The 13,909-nt window shown below is 42.2% G+C and overlaps 1 protein-coding gene and 1 pseudogene across 1 annotated transcript in view; both read right to left on the bottom strand.

Moving 5' to 3' along the window:
• Nucleotides 1-13,909, bottom strand: part of PIBF1 (progesterone immunomodulatory binding factor 1) — a 298,753-nt gene that overhangs the window by 40,266 nt on the left and 244,578 nt on the right. The window lies entirely within an intron of this gene.
• LOC100616522 (26S proteasome non-ATPase regulatory subunit 10-like) lies at nucleotides 1,380-1,940 on the bottom strand (annotated as a pseudogene).

Genomic DNA, 13,909 nt, shown 5'->3' with positions numbered 1-13,909 from the left:
AGCAGTAATCTCTTTTACAGTTGTTACTTTTGAAGTATCTTCAAACAGAACAAACACACATTGACTAGGTAAACAGGTATAGCTGTGGGCTAATTTGCTGTTTCCAGCATTAGACTGTTTTCCCACAAGACTCAAACATAGTAAGGTATAGCCTGTTTTCCATTCCAAACCCTAAACTGCTGATGCTAAGGAGTAATGTTAAAAGGGAAAAGTCCCAAATATGGTTTTTACTATTAAAACTGTAAGGTCATCATATATATCATATATTTATTTCTTTATTTTTATTTATTTATTTTTTTGAGACGGAATTTCGCTCTTGTTGCCCAGGCTGGAGTGCAATGGCATGATCTTCACTCACTGTAACCTCTGCCTCCCAGGTTCAAGCGATTCTCCTGCCTCAGCCTCCCAAGTAGGTGGGATTACAGGCATGTGCCACCACGCCTGGCTAATTTTGTATTTTTACTAGAGATGGGGTTTCACTGTGTTGGTCGGGCTGTCTCAAACTCCTGACCTCAGGTGAGATCCACCCACCTTGGCCTCCCAAAGTGCTGGGATTACAGGCGTGAGCCACCGCGCCCGGCTGGTCATCTTATATTTTTAATATAACCTTTCCTTTTTCTCAAAATTGCTTGTTTTAAAAAATGTCAGCAAGCTTTTAAAATGATAAACGGCAGAAAAATACACATTACAGGTGGTTAAGTGAAAGAGTACTGAATTTGGATTGCGAAAATTTGAATTTGAGTTTCACCTTTCTCTAGCTGTAAGGCATTGAGTACATTCCTTAACAACTCAAGACCTTTCCCTGAAAATGTAAAATCGGGATAATAGCACATCCCTAACTAGGCTGTTTGTGAAGGTCACATAATGGACACACCAGGACAGGAGTAGGCCCATTTTAAAAATTAAAGCATTATCCAAATAGGCAGTTTGGAGATTTAAATAAGAATATATGGGTTTTTTTATTTTTGTTTTTGTTTTATTGTTGTTGGTTGGTTTTTTGTTGATGTTGGTTGGTTGGTTGTCGTTGTTGCTGTTTTTGAGACAGGGTCTTACTCCATCCCGTAGGCTGGAGCGCAGGGGTCTGGTGCGATCATGGCTCACTGCAGCCTTGACCTCCTGGGCTCAAGTGATTCTCCTGCCTCAGCCTCCTGAGTAGCTGGGACTACAGGCATGTGCCACTATGACCAGCTAATTTTTTTGTTTTTGGGTTTGTGTGTGTTTTTTTTCTCGTTTACCAGTTTATTATAAAGGACATTATACAGGTATAGATGAATGGGCAGCTGAAGAGGTACATAGGGTGAGGTCCAGAGGGGTCCCGAGCATAGGAGCTTCTGTTCCCATGAAGTTGGGGTGCACCACTCTTCTGGCATGTGGATGTGTCACCAACCTAGATGCTCACAAAACCCCTTGGCTGCTGCCTAGTGCAATGCTGTAGCCTCATAATGGTCCTTAGCATGAGGATTAGCCCTGCCTTCTAGTAACATGACAGCAATCTCATGCCTATTTTTGGAAGCTGCATAATGTAAGGGAGTACAGTCATTTTGATGGACAGCATTCACTTGAGCACCTTTTCCCAGAAGGGCTTTTACAATCTCATCCCGGCCAGCAGAAGCCGCAATTTGAGAGGAGACCAACTTGCATCGTCTTTATCATTCACTGGCACTCCAAGTTGCAACAAAAATTCATCAATTCCTTTATGTCCAGCTGAGCATGCCTAGTGCAATGCTGTTCTGCTGTCCTGGTCAGTTCTAGTAGCTAGGGATTTATCGGCCAGAATACCCTCTTTGAACTCTTCCAGCTTCCTGCTGTAGGCCAGATTGCAGACCATTAGGTTAGACACACACCCCTCCATTTTGCTTTCCCAGGAACTCGTGTGTGTGTGTGTGTTTTGAGACAGGTTCTCACTCTGTCACCTAGGCTGGAGTGCAATGGCACCATCATGGCTCATCACAGCCTTGATCTCCCGGGCTCAGGTGATCCTTCCACCTCAGCCTCCCGAGTAGCTGGAACTACAGGTGTGTGCCACCATGCCTGCCTGATTTTTTTATTTTTGGTAGAGATGGGGTTTTGCCATGTTGCCTAGGATGGTCTCGAACTCCTGGGCTCGAGCGATCCGCCCACCTCAGTCTCCCAAAGTGCTGGGATTACAGGCATGAGCCAATGAGCCCAGCTAAGAATACACATTTTTAAATCTCATTGTTTCTCTGGATAAACATTCTTGAAGTCCTAATGAGTAAAAAGAAAAAAAAAACAAAACAAAAAACTTTACCACCTTGTAACAGCTTATGTTAAACGTGCTTCAGGAAACTCAAGCTCTGTGACTCAAGAATATTATACAAGTTTCTTTTCTAAAGTGCTTTGCAGAGCCCTTTAAATCTCCAAAAGAATCACAGTAGTATGAAATGTATGTCAAACATTTGACAGTACAGCTGTTTTATCCTGAGGCTATTGGCGGAACTAGTGTTCCTTCAAAAACACTTTGGGAATTGCTGTCTTTTAGTTGAGTAGCGAGCACTTAGATCCTCAAGCAAATCTATTTTTTTTTTAATTCTAAAAAAGCAAGTCTATTTTTTTAGGCTGTATCATTTGGTATAAGATTACAGTTAATGGCCATATAGTGTCCTAAAGTCAATCGCAGCATAAGGAGTTTGTAAAAATTTGCCACTGTGAGTCTATATATCTAGCAGCTCCACCACTTATAATGAGTGACTTTAGGTAAGGTTTTAAATGTATCTAAGCCTCAGTATTCTCATCTGTAAAACAGGGAGAATATTTACTGCATAGATCGTGGCAAAAATCAAATAAAGGTAGTTGGCACAGTGAGCTTAATAAGTGGTAGATCAAATTTTCTCATTGTTTTAAAGGAAACGTCTAGGTTAAAAGAGTGACCTTCCCTAGGTCACATAGCAACTCAGTGACATTGTTAGAAAGAGACCAGGATTTTGGAAGCTTCTCACTATTGCTTGAATCTACCTCTATTAAGATACTAGAATAGATTATTAAACAAGTGATTTGTAAGAAGAAAAGTAATAACCACTTGAGACCAATGTTATTTCAATACAAATGAGTTGGGCTAAACTAAGACAAGCACTTAAAAAGAAACAGTGCTATTAAATTGGTAGCCTGGGGGGATGCCAGAGGCATAAGAAAAAAATCTTTGGTTATTCTTTTTCTCCTCCCACACCCTCCAGGGATGGGGGAGGAATGGAGATTGCAAAGGGAAGGGGGTTTCATCTTTAGTTATTCTGTGGAGTAAAACGGTGAAAGGTGAATTAGCTCACAAGTCTGTACAATTTATTTCTTTTTCTTTTTTGTTGTTGTTTATTTATTTATTTTTTTATGGTGGCGTGGTGGGCGCGAGGGCTCCGAGAATCACTTTTTAAAATCTAGCTGAATGTTCCTAACAATTTATTTATAGCTATTTGAAATAACTGACCCAGAGAGTGATTGATTTCAACTTATAAAGAAATGTTTCACATTTGTCACAAGGCTTCCTATTGGGTTCTCTCTTGACAATTTTTTTTTTTTTTTTGAGATGGAGTTTCACTCTTTTTGCCCAAGCTGGAGTGCAGTGGCACGATCTCGGCTCACTGCAGCCTCTACGTTCCATCTCAGCCTCCCAAGTAGCTGGGACTACAGGTGCATGCCACCACGTGCGGCGATAGAACCCCATTTTTAGAGATACATGGGGCAAACTAGAACGCATCTATGTAAGGGTGGCCAAGTAGTGAGGAGTTGAGAAGCCAAAGCACACAAAAAGCAAATGATTTTGTGCCATGCATTGGATAAATTCCTATTTATTTATTTTTGTGACGGAGTTTCAATCTTGTTGCCCAGGCTGGAGAGTGCAGTGGCGCGATCTCGGCTCACCGCAACCTCTGCCTCCCGGGTTCAAGTACTTCTCCTGCCTTAGCCTCCTGGGTAGCTGGGATTACAGGCATGTGCCACCACACCCGGCTAATTTTGTATTTTTCTTAGAGACGGGGGTTTCTCCATGTTGGTCAGGCTGGTCTCAAAGTCCCGCCCTCACGTGATCTGCCCGCCTAGGCCTCTCACAGTGCTGGGATTACAGGTGTGAGCCACCACGTGCCTGGCCTTGTTTTTTCTTAATTTTTATTTATTTATTTATTTTGAGACAGAGTCTTCTCTGTCGCCCAGGCTGGAGTGCAATGGCGAGATCTTGGCTCACTGCAACATCCACCTCCCAGCTCAAGTGACTCTCCTGCCTCAGCCTCCCAAGTAGCTGGGACTACAGGCATGTGCCAACATGCCCGGCTAATTTTTTGTATTTTTTAGTAGAGACAGGTTTAGCCAGGATGGTCTTGATCTCCTGACCTCGTGATCCACCCGGCTTGGCCTCCCAAAGTACTGGGATTACAGGTGTGAGCCACCAAGCCCGGCTGGATAACTTCTTTCATATGTCTCTGCCTTTAATGCTCTCTATAACCTATTAGGCAGGTACAATTATTACAATTTTCCTCCCCTCCCCCCAAGACAGAATGGGTTCTGGCACCCTTTCCTGTAGTGCAGTGACCCAATCACAGCTCACTACAGCCTCCAACTCCTAGGCTCAAGCCATCCTCTGACCTCAGCTTTCCGTGTAGCTGGGATTATAGGAGTACACCACCACACCTGGCTAATTTTAATTTTTTAATAGAGACAGGGTCTTACTATGTTTGCTCAGGCTGGTCTTCAAATCCTGGGCTCAAGGGATCCTCCTGTCTCAGCCCTGCAAGGTGTTGGAATTACAGTCGTGACCCACAAAGTCCAGCCTAATTCTTTGAATTTTAAAGATGAGTAACTATGGCTTAGAGAGGTTAAGTGGTCACACATGTAGTAAGAGGTGGTGCTGGAATGTAAAACTGGAAATATGAAGACACAGAAAAGGGATTACTTTTAATCACCATAGCTTCTAGAGACACATTAATGCCAATGGATATAGGATCAAAGGAATACTTAGCCGATGGACAGTCCACAAAATAACTGACATGTACTCCAAAAATATCAGTGTTATAAAAGACAGATTGAAGAACTATTCTAGATTAAAGAAGGTATAAGAGATATGACCGCTGAATGCAATGAGTAATCTGAGATTGACTTCTCAACAGAGGGCATATTAGGGCAACTGGGGAAATCTCAATAACATCTTTAGATTAGATAATAGTATTGTATCAATGTTAATTTCCTGATTTTGATCATTGTACTATGCTTATGTAAAAGAATGTTCTTATTCTTAGGAAATGCTCATGAAACATTATCAGTAAAGCAAACTCGTATCTGCAAAGTACTCTTAAAAGGCTCAGGGGAATAAACAAAAGAGACAAGGAAAAGGATAAAGTGATACAATGCAAATATTTGGAGAATCTCAGTAAAGAGCAAATGGTAATTATTTGCATGATTCTTGCAACTTTTTTGTAACTCTGATATTAAGTCAAAATTAGAAGTTTCTAGGCTGGGCTCTGTGGCTCATGCCGGTAATCCCAACACTTTGGGAGGCCAAGGTAGGAGGATCGCTTGAGCCGAGGAGTTTATTACCAGCCTGGACAACGTAGTAAGACCTCGTCTCTACAAAAAACTTAAAAAATTAGCTGGCATGGTGGCATGTACTTGTGGTTCCAGCTACTCGGGAGACTGAGGTGGGAGGACTGTTTGAGCCCAGGACTTAGACCAGGCTGGGCAACATGGTGAGACCCTGTTTTTACTAAAAAAAAAAAATTAGCCAGATGTGGTGGCACATGCCTATAGTCCCAGCTTGTTGGGAGTCTGAGGCGAGAGGATCACTTGAGCCCAGGAAGTTGAGGCTGCAGTGAGCCATGATCACGCCACTGTACTCCAGCCTCGGCAACAGAGTAAGACCCTGTCTCAAAATAAAAAAAAGTTTTTAGGGGGCCCCACCTACAGTCCCAGATACTCGGAGGCTGAGGCAGGAGGATCTCTTGATCCCAGGAGTTCAAGTCCACCCTGGGAAGAATAGTGAGACTCCCATCACTCTTTTAAAAAAAAAGTTAGCTGGCTCACACCTGTAATCTCAGCACTTTGGGAGGCCGAAGTGGGCAGATCACCTGAGGTCGGGAGTTCAAGACAAGCCTGGCCAACATGGTGAAACCCTGTTTCTACTAAAAATACAAAAATCAGCTAAGTGTGGTGGTGGGTGCCTGTAATCCCAGCTACTCGGGAGGCTGAGGCAGGAGAATAGCTTCAAGCCAGGAGGCAGAGGTTGCAGTGAGCCAAGATCGTGCCACCGCACTCCAGCCTGGGTGACAGAGTGAGACTCGGTCTCAAAAAAATAAAAATAACAATAAAAATAACAATAAAAAATGTTTAAAAAAACATTTAAAAAATATGTAGGGCAGTAGAGCAATGAAAAAAGTTAAGAGGAAATATTCTGTAAACAATGAGTAACACAGGAACTGAGGTAGGAGAGACTTCAGGGATTGTAAAGGCTACAGAGGAAGATTTGCAAATCATTCATGAAAATGCATGACAGCCGGGCACGGTGGCTCACGCCTGTAATCCCAGCACTTTGGAAGGCCGAGGTGGGTGAATCACCTGAGGTCAGGAGTTCAAGACCAGCCTGGCCAATATGGTGAAACCCCATCTCTACTAAAAATACAAAAAATTAGCTGGGTGTGGTGGCGGGCAGCTGTAATCCCAGCTACTCCAGAGGCTGAGGCAGGAAAATCACTTGAACCCGGGAGGCGGAGGTTGTGGTGAGCCAAGATTGTGCCATTGCACTCCAACCTGGGCAACAAGAGCAAAACTGCGTCTCAAAAGAAAAAAGAAAAGAAAACGCATGACAGTAATTGATGGATTAATCTCTCATTCATTCAGAAAAATACTTTCATCACTTAAATCTTAAAAAAAAAATACAGTTAAGCTTGGGCAACATGGTGAGATGCTGTCTCTACTAAAAGATACCAAAAAAATAGCTGGGTGTGGTGGTTCGTGCTTGTGGTCTCAGCTCCTTGGAGGCTGAGGCAGGAGGATCACTTGAACCCAGGAAGTTGAGGCTGCAGTGAGCCGAGATCATGCCAGTGCACTCCAGCCTGGGAAACAGAGTGAGACTCTGTCTCAAAAAAAAAAAAAAAAAAAAAAAGGAAAAGAAAAAAGAAAATTAAAAAATACAGTTGTACAACAATTAGAATTTATTGATACCTGTTTTTCCAAACTGATGGAGACTTTTTGGTTACATAAATTAGTCTTTACTGACTCTTGGGAGGAACAGTATGTTTGAACAGAGACTAGACAGGTATCTTGAGAAAAGGAAGGGTGAAAAGAACATATGACAATAAATCAAGATATGAGGACAGGCGAGGTGGCTCATGTTTATAATCCTAGCACTTTGGGAGGCTGAGGCAGGAAGATTGCTTAAGCCCAGGAGTTCAAGACCAGCCTAGGCAACACAGTGAGACCCCAGCCCCGCAAAACAAACAAACAAACAAACAAAAAAAAAACAAATTAGCCAGGCATGGTGGCTTATGCCTGTAGTCCCAGCTACTCGGGAGGCTGAAGCAGGAGAATGGCTTGAGCTGAGGAGCTGGAGGCCACAGTGAGCCATGATCACACCACTGTACTCCAGCCTGGGGGACAGAGACCCAGTATAGAGATTTCATTTTTTTCAAATTATGTTTACTGTTGTAGAGATGTCAAGAGTTCAATAAATAGCACCTCTCTTTTCAGGCAGTGGAAGACAAAAGAGAGATTTAAAATATTACTTTTAAATTTAAAATGTTGGAAGTCATAGTTTATTGCGAAGGCCAAATGGGCTTGAAGCATCCCCACTCCCACCCCCACTGTGTCTTCGACTTACCCACCAGTCACATGGGACGATGAAGACCTGCAACACGGGGAACAAAGAACTGTCCCAGGAATAGACTAGGCTGGTGGCTGGTTCTTTTGTAGAGAAAAAACGGACAGGAAAAAGAACTACACAAGTCAGTCCCTCAAAGGAAATGTAGCAATCAGACAGTCAGGAGACAGAAAGAGGCAGGAATATGTGGAAAAATCCACCCTTATGGAAAACAGGTAGAGTTTGGGGGCAGGGGAGAGAGGACACATTTATTTCCCTCTAATATTTTTTTCCTTTCTTTCTATTTTTTTTTTTTTTAATTTTACTTTAAGTAAAATAAAAACTTTACTGAAGTTCTGGGATCCATGTGCAGAACGTGCAGGTTTGTTGCATACGTATACACGTGCCATACTGGCTTGCTGCACCTTTTCCTTTCTTTCTTTTCTCTTTCCCACTTCTCCTTCCCCTTCCCTTCCCTTCTCCTCTTCTTTTCTCTTTTCTTTTCCTTTTTAGAGACAAGGTTTCCCTCTGTTGCCCAGGCTGGAGTGCAGTCATAGGATCATAGCTCACTGCATCCTCTACCACCTGGCTCAAGCAATCCTCTCCCCTCAGCCTCCCAAGTATCTGAGACTACATGCACACACCACCAAATCTGGCTAATTTTTAAATTTTTTTGTAGAGATGGGGTCTTGCTACATTGCCCAGGCTGGCCTCAAACTCCTGGCCTCAAGAGATCCTCTGACCTAGGCCTCCCAAAGCACTGGGATTACGGGCATGAGCCACTGTGCCTGGCTTTCCCTCTAATACTTTCTATCTCAAAGAAGAGTAGAGAAAAACAAGACAAAACATGGGACTCAGCTGAACACTGAAGAATGACTTTATGGGAAGGGCTGAGGGAAAAGAGCATTTACACTGGAAGAAGAGAGAGACAAAGGCTTAGGGACTCAGTAGTAGCAGGTGGAGCCCGCGCTTTGGGAGATAGTTTTACTTCAGTAATTGAGGAAGGAACCAGGTTGTAATGGGTAAATGAGAGTGAAGGAGGGTCTCCTTTCTGTGTTTTCTCTTTTGTCCTTTCCTCAGCTGTTGGTATCTGTTGGGATTTTGTCTTGGGTCTCCTGCATTTCTCAGTCCACATTCTTCAGGGATCATCTCATTGCTGCCCGTGCATCTCAATATAAAGAGTGCAACAAGCACAAAGGGGCTAATCTTGGAAGGAAGAAACTTGTTGTTTTCTGAGATCAGAGAAAAAATATGTTAAGATACTGAGCTGTTTCAGTGCCTAGCAATAACGAGATAGACAATGACCTTCCTTGCTTTTCTGGGTAATGTGGGAGGAGAAAGGATGATCTAATTAGTTTTTAAAATTTGTTTCCAACAAAAATTCAATACAAAAAAATTAAAAGTAAATGTCACTTCCCTTCTTTTCTTTCTTTCTTCCTACCATTGAACAAAATTTGACAGGGGAGTCAATTGTTCTGTGTGCTGGGGATACAGCAGCGACACAGATAAGACTGTTGGCTTTCATGGAATGTATTATATTCTATTTAGATAGGATAGGCAATAAGCAAATAAAAAAGAAAGAAGAAAATTACAGATACTGCTCTAAAGAAAATAAAGAGAAATGGACTATAGAGTGATGTGGAGGTATAGGGAGACAGGCTGAACACTAAGCCTCAGAATATTAATTTAAGAAATTATATATCTACATATTGAACACATTATACAATCGAGGTATTTAAAAAACAAATCTAGGGCCGGACATGATGGCTGACGCCTGTAATCTCAGCACTTTGGGAGGCCGAGGCAGGCAGATCACTTGAGGTCAGGAGCTTGACATGAGACTGGCCAACATGGTGAAACCCCATCTCTACTAAAAATACAAAAATTGGCCAGGCCTGGTGGCATGCACCTGTAATTCCAGCTACTCAGGAGGCTGAGGCAGGAGAATCGCTTGAACCTGGGAGGCAGAGGTTGCAGTGAGCCAAGATCATGCCACTGCACTCCAGCCTGGGTGACAGAGCGAGACTCCATCTCAAAAAACAAACAAACAAACAACAACAACAACAACAAAAACCCCAACAAATTTAAGATTATTTAGATGACAAAAAAATAATACCAACATTCTATAATTCTGTATATTTCTGCCTAAGGCCATTTACCCCTGATCGTATGGAACCAAAACAAATAAGAATCAATTTTTTTGGCTGGGTGCTGTGGCTCACACCTGTCATCCCAGCACTTTGGGAGGCTGAGGCAGGCGGATTACGAGGTCAGGAGTTCGAGACCAGCCTGGGCAACATGGTGAAACTCCGTCTCTACTAAAAATACAAAAATTAGCTGGGCGTGGTGGCACGTGCCTGTAGTCCCAGCTACTCGGGAGGCTGAGACAGGAGGATTACTTGAACCACGGAGTCGGAGGTTGCAGTGAGCTGAGATCACGACACTGCACTCCAGCCTGGTAACAGAGTGAGACTCCATCTCAAAAAAAAAAAAAAAAAAAAAATCAAAAAACATTTTAAGCTCAATTCACCTATCTGTATGACTGTTTGCTAGAACACTCACATGCTAAATTTTATTACACTTTTTTTGAAAGAACAGGCCCATAAAGAATCTGTGTCTAAAGACCCCACATGGAGCCAGGTGTGGCGGCTCACTTCTGTAATCCCGGCACTTTAGGAGGCCAAGGCAGGAGGATCCCTTGAGCCCAGGAGTTCAAGACCAGCCTGGGCAACATAGGGAGACTCTGTTTCTATTTAAAAAAAATGAAAATGAAAAAAGTAAAAAAGATAAAAGATTCCACATGGACTGGGTGGAGTGGCTCATGCCTATAATCCCAGCCCTTTGGGAGGCCAAGGCAGGAGGATTCCATGAAGGCAGGAATTTGAGACCAGCCTGGGCAACATAGTGAGACCCGTCTGTACAAAAAATAAAAAAATCAGCTGGGAGTGGTGGCATGGGCCTGTAGTCCTAGCTACTTGGGAGGCTAAGGCAGGAGGGTTGCTTGAGCCCAGGAGTTCAAGGCTGCAGTGAGCCATGACTGCACTACTGCACTCCAGCCTGGGTGATGGAGTGAGACCCTGTCTCTATTTAAAAACATAAAAATAAAGAAAAGATCCTACAAGGACAAACATTTTCTGGTGTATTTGGCCATATAATTAATTTTGGTTAACTGGATGGACACACCAATTAATTCTATGATTAACAAAAATTCGTAGCTGTGGACATCAGTGCCGCACAAGTAAAGACCTGGCTGCAGTTCCTGCTTGCCCACTGATTCATTGATTCGGCCATCTTGTAGTGTATATTTGTTGTTCTAAGCTCTGAGGATACCAGCAGTCAATATCACAGACGTGTTCTTTGCTCTCCTAGAGTTTGATCTAATGGACACAGCATTTTATCTTTCTTTTAGTCACCAAAGGTAATAGGAATTAGATAAATGTTTTCATTATTTATTCGAGGTCCCTAGCATCAAAGCTTTGTTCTTTGCTCTAGCTTCTGGTATTAATGAAAGCGTCGCCCCCCCAACCTTTTTTTTTTTTTTTGTGATGGAGTCTCGCTCCGTCTCCGAGGCTGGAGTGCAGTGGTGTGATTTTGGCTCACTGCAACCTCTGCATCCTGGGTTCAAGCAGTTCTCCTGCCTCAGCCTCCTGAGTAGCTGGGACCATAGGCGCATGCCACCAAGCCCAGGTAATTTTTGTATTTTTAGTAGAGATGGGGTTTCACTGTGTTGGCCAGGTTGGTCTTGAACTCCTGACCTCAGGTGATCCGCCCGCCTTGGCCTCCCAAAGTGCTGGGATTACAGGTGTGAGCCACTGCGACCGGCTGAGCCTTTTGAATATATCTTTATGTATAAGCATTTGAATATCTATGTAAATAGACTATATATATATTTTTAGAAAATGCCAAAAGAAAGAAATTAACGTTTTGTAGAGTGGATAGTACATTCCTGGAACTGTGCTAGTAACAGGTAATGATAATGACCCAATCATACTAATAATAGTAAATCAAGATGATCATACCAGAAATAAATGGCAGGAACTGAAAGTAAAAGAGACACATTACGACTCTGATTGCAGTATTAGAAATAAGTGAGGACAGTAATGAGAGAGAAGACATCACTAGTTTATAATGCCTACACATATTTTAGAGCACAATTTAAAATGTTAGTGACATTTCTGCTACATGTTTGCTACATAACATTAACAACTTGCTTAATAAAGCCCTAACAGATGGCACTCAGAAAATTGCATATGCTGTGAACTTTGAAAGTTTAGGGGATAAAAATTTAATTTTAGATCCTCTAATTGTTCTATAGTTGTTAAAGAGAAGATAAAGCATGATTAGATATAGAAAAGATATTCAGTATTCAATAATTACATGACATAAAGTAACAAAGTTAAAGAGGAAACAAAAACAGATCCATTATTCTGATTCAGGTACCAATTTGTTAATTAAAGAAATTTTAAAAAGCTTTTTCAAAAATAGAAAGAGAGAGGGAGAGAGGAGAGATAAGAGCAAGAGAGAAAGAGAAATAGGTATCTGAAAAGTACATGGCCTTGGAGAATTTCATAGTGCTTTCTTGAAAATGATGTCAATGGAAATAAATACCAACGATATAAATAAACCCTGTTATTTAAAGACAATGTTTGTAAGGTGATTAGAATGACTTTAATGACGCTTTAAAATGGAATTTCAATTGTATTTCAATGACTTGGTTGAGATATGAGGTACATTCTTTTTAAAAATTTCTTTCATTTTTTTCTTTTTTTTTTTTTTCTGACCAATGGATTCATGTCCTAAGTACATTCTTTTTTCAGAGGGATGTTAAAGTATTCGAAGTCTGAATGATTACTGAATGATTACTCCAGATCACATTACAATAGCAACACTGGAAATAAATGAAATATAATTTGTGTTGCTGGTATGAGGCTTGAAGGTATTGCGTGTAACATGTAAGAACTGGGGAAAAACAATCCTCTGTGAGTGAAACTATGAAGTCATCATTTCCTGGTTTAGAGCAGAGGTATGTAGTCATCAGGAAAGCAGGTTCACTGGCTTCCAGGTCTAGAATAAATTAGCACATGTGAGACAATGTGGTAATGACAGAGGTGGATGGGGATTGCCAATCTGAAATCCATAAAATCAAAGTCTGGAGGAGAATGCATATCTTGGCAGTGTCTAGGGCAGTGGTCTTTAAAAGCTTGTTTTTGGCCATGAACTATAATAAATGCTTTTATTTTATTTAATTATTTTTATAGAGATGAGGTCTTGCTATGTTGTGCAGGCTGGAACTCCTGGGCTCAAGGAATTCTCCTGCCTCAGCCTCCCAAGTAGCTGGGACTACAAGTGTGCCACTGCATCTGGTTAAGAAATACATTTTAGATGGGGCTTGGTGGCTCACACCTGTTAGCTCAACACTTTGGGAGGCTGAGGTGGGAGGATCACTTGAGTCTAGGAATTCGAGACCAGCCTGGGTATCATAATGAGGCCGTGTTTCTACAAAAACAAACAAACAAAAACTTAGCTGGGCATGGTGGCATGCACCTGTGATCCCAGCTACTTGAAAGGCTGAAGTGGGAGGATTGCTTGAGACCCAGAGGTTAAGGTTGCAGTGCGCCATAATTGTACCACTGCACTGCAGCCTGGGCAACAGAGTGAGACCCTGTCTCAAAAACAAAACACCCCCAAAAACCCCTAACATCTTATATTGCGATCTGCTTTCTCGCTTTGTGTGTGTGTATATCAGAAACCTGAGATCTAGAGGATGAGGAGGACTTAGGGGAGGTTAGTATTCTAGGTAGGCAGTATTCTAAGTAGAGAAGGCAGAATGTGGTGAAGAGCCTGAGAAAAGAAACAGCTGGAAGAGTTTAAGGAATTCAAAAAAGGCCACTGAATACCATGGAGGAGCTCAAAAGAAGTTTGGGTTTGGATCAGGCAGGGGCTGTACCCTGTGGCCTGGGCAGTGTTTGCTGGAATGGTGTAGCCCAGTGAGCTGAGTGTGAGCACCTCTTCCTAGCCCCATTTTGGTAGCTCTACGCTGGCCATAGTGGGAGTATTCATTCATTCCATCCTGCCATGAAAATCTAGGCCCCACTATGAAAATCAGGGTCTTTTTTCCTG

This window comes from Pan troglodytes, chromosome 14 (genome assembly GCF_028858775.2).
Source record: "Pan troglodytes isolate AG18354 chromosome 14, NHGRI_mPanTro3-v2.0_pri, whole genome shotgun sequence".
Lineage (NCBI taxonomy): Eukaryota > Metazoa > Chordata > Mammalia > Primates > Hominidae > Pan > Pan troglodytes.
The sequence above is the reverse complement of the archived record's forward strand: the minus strand, read 5'-3'. Positions and strand labels throughout refer to the sequence as shown.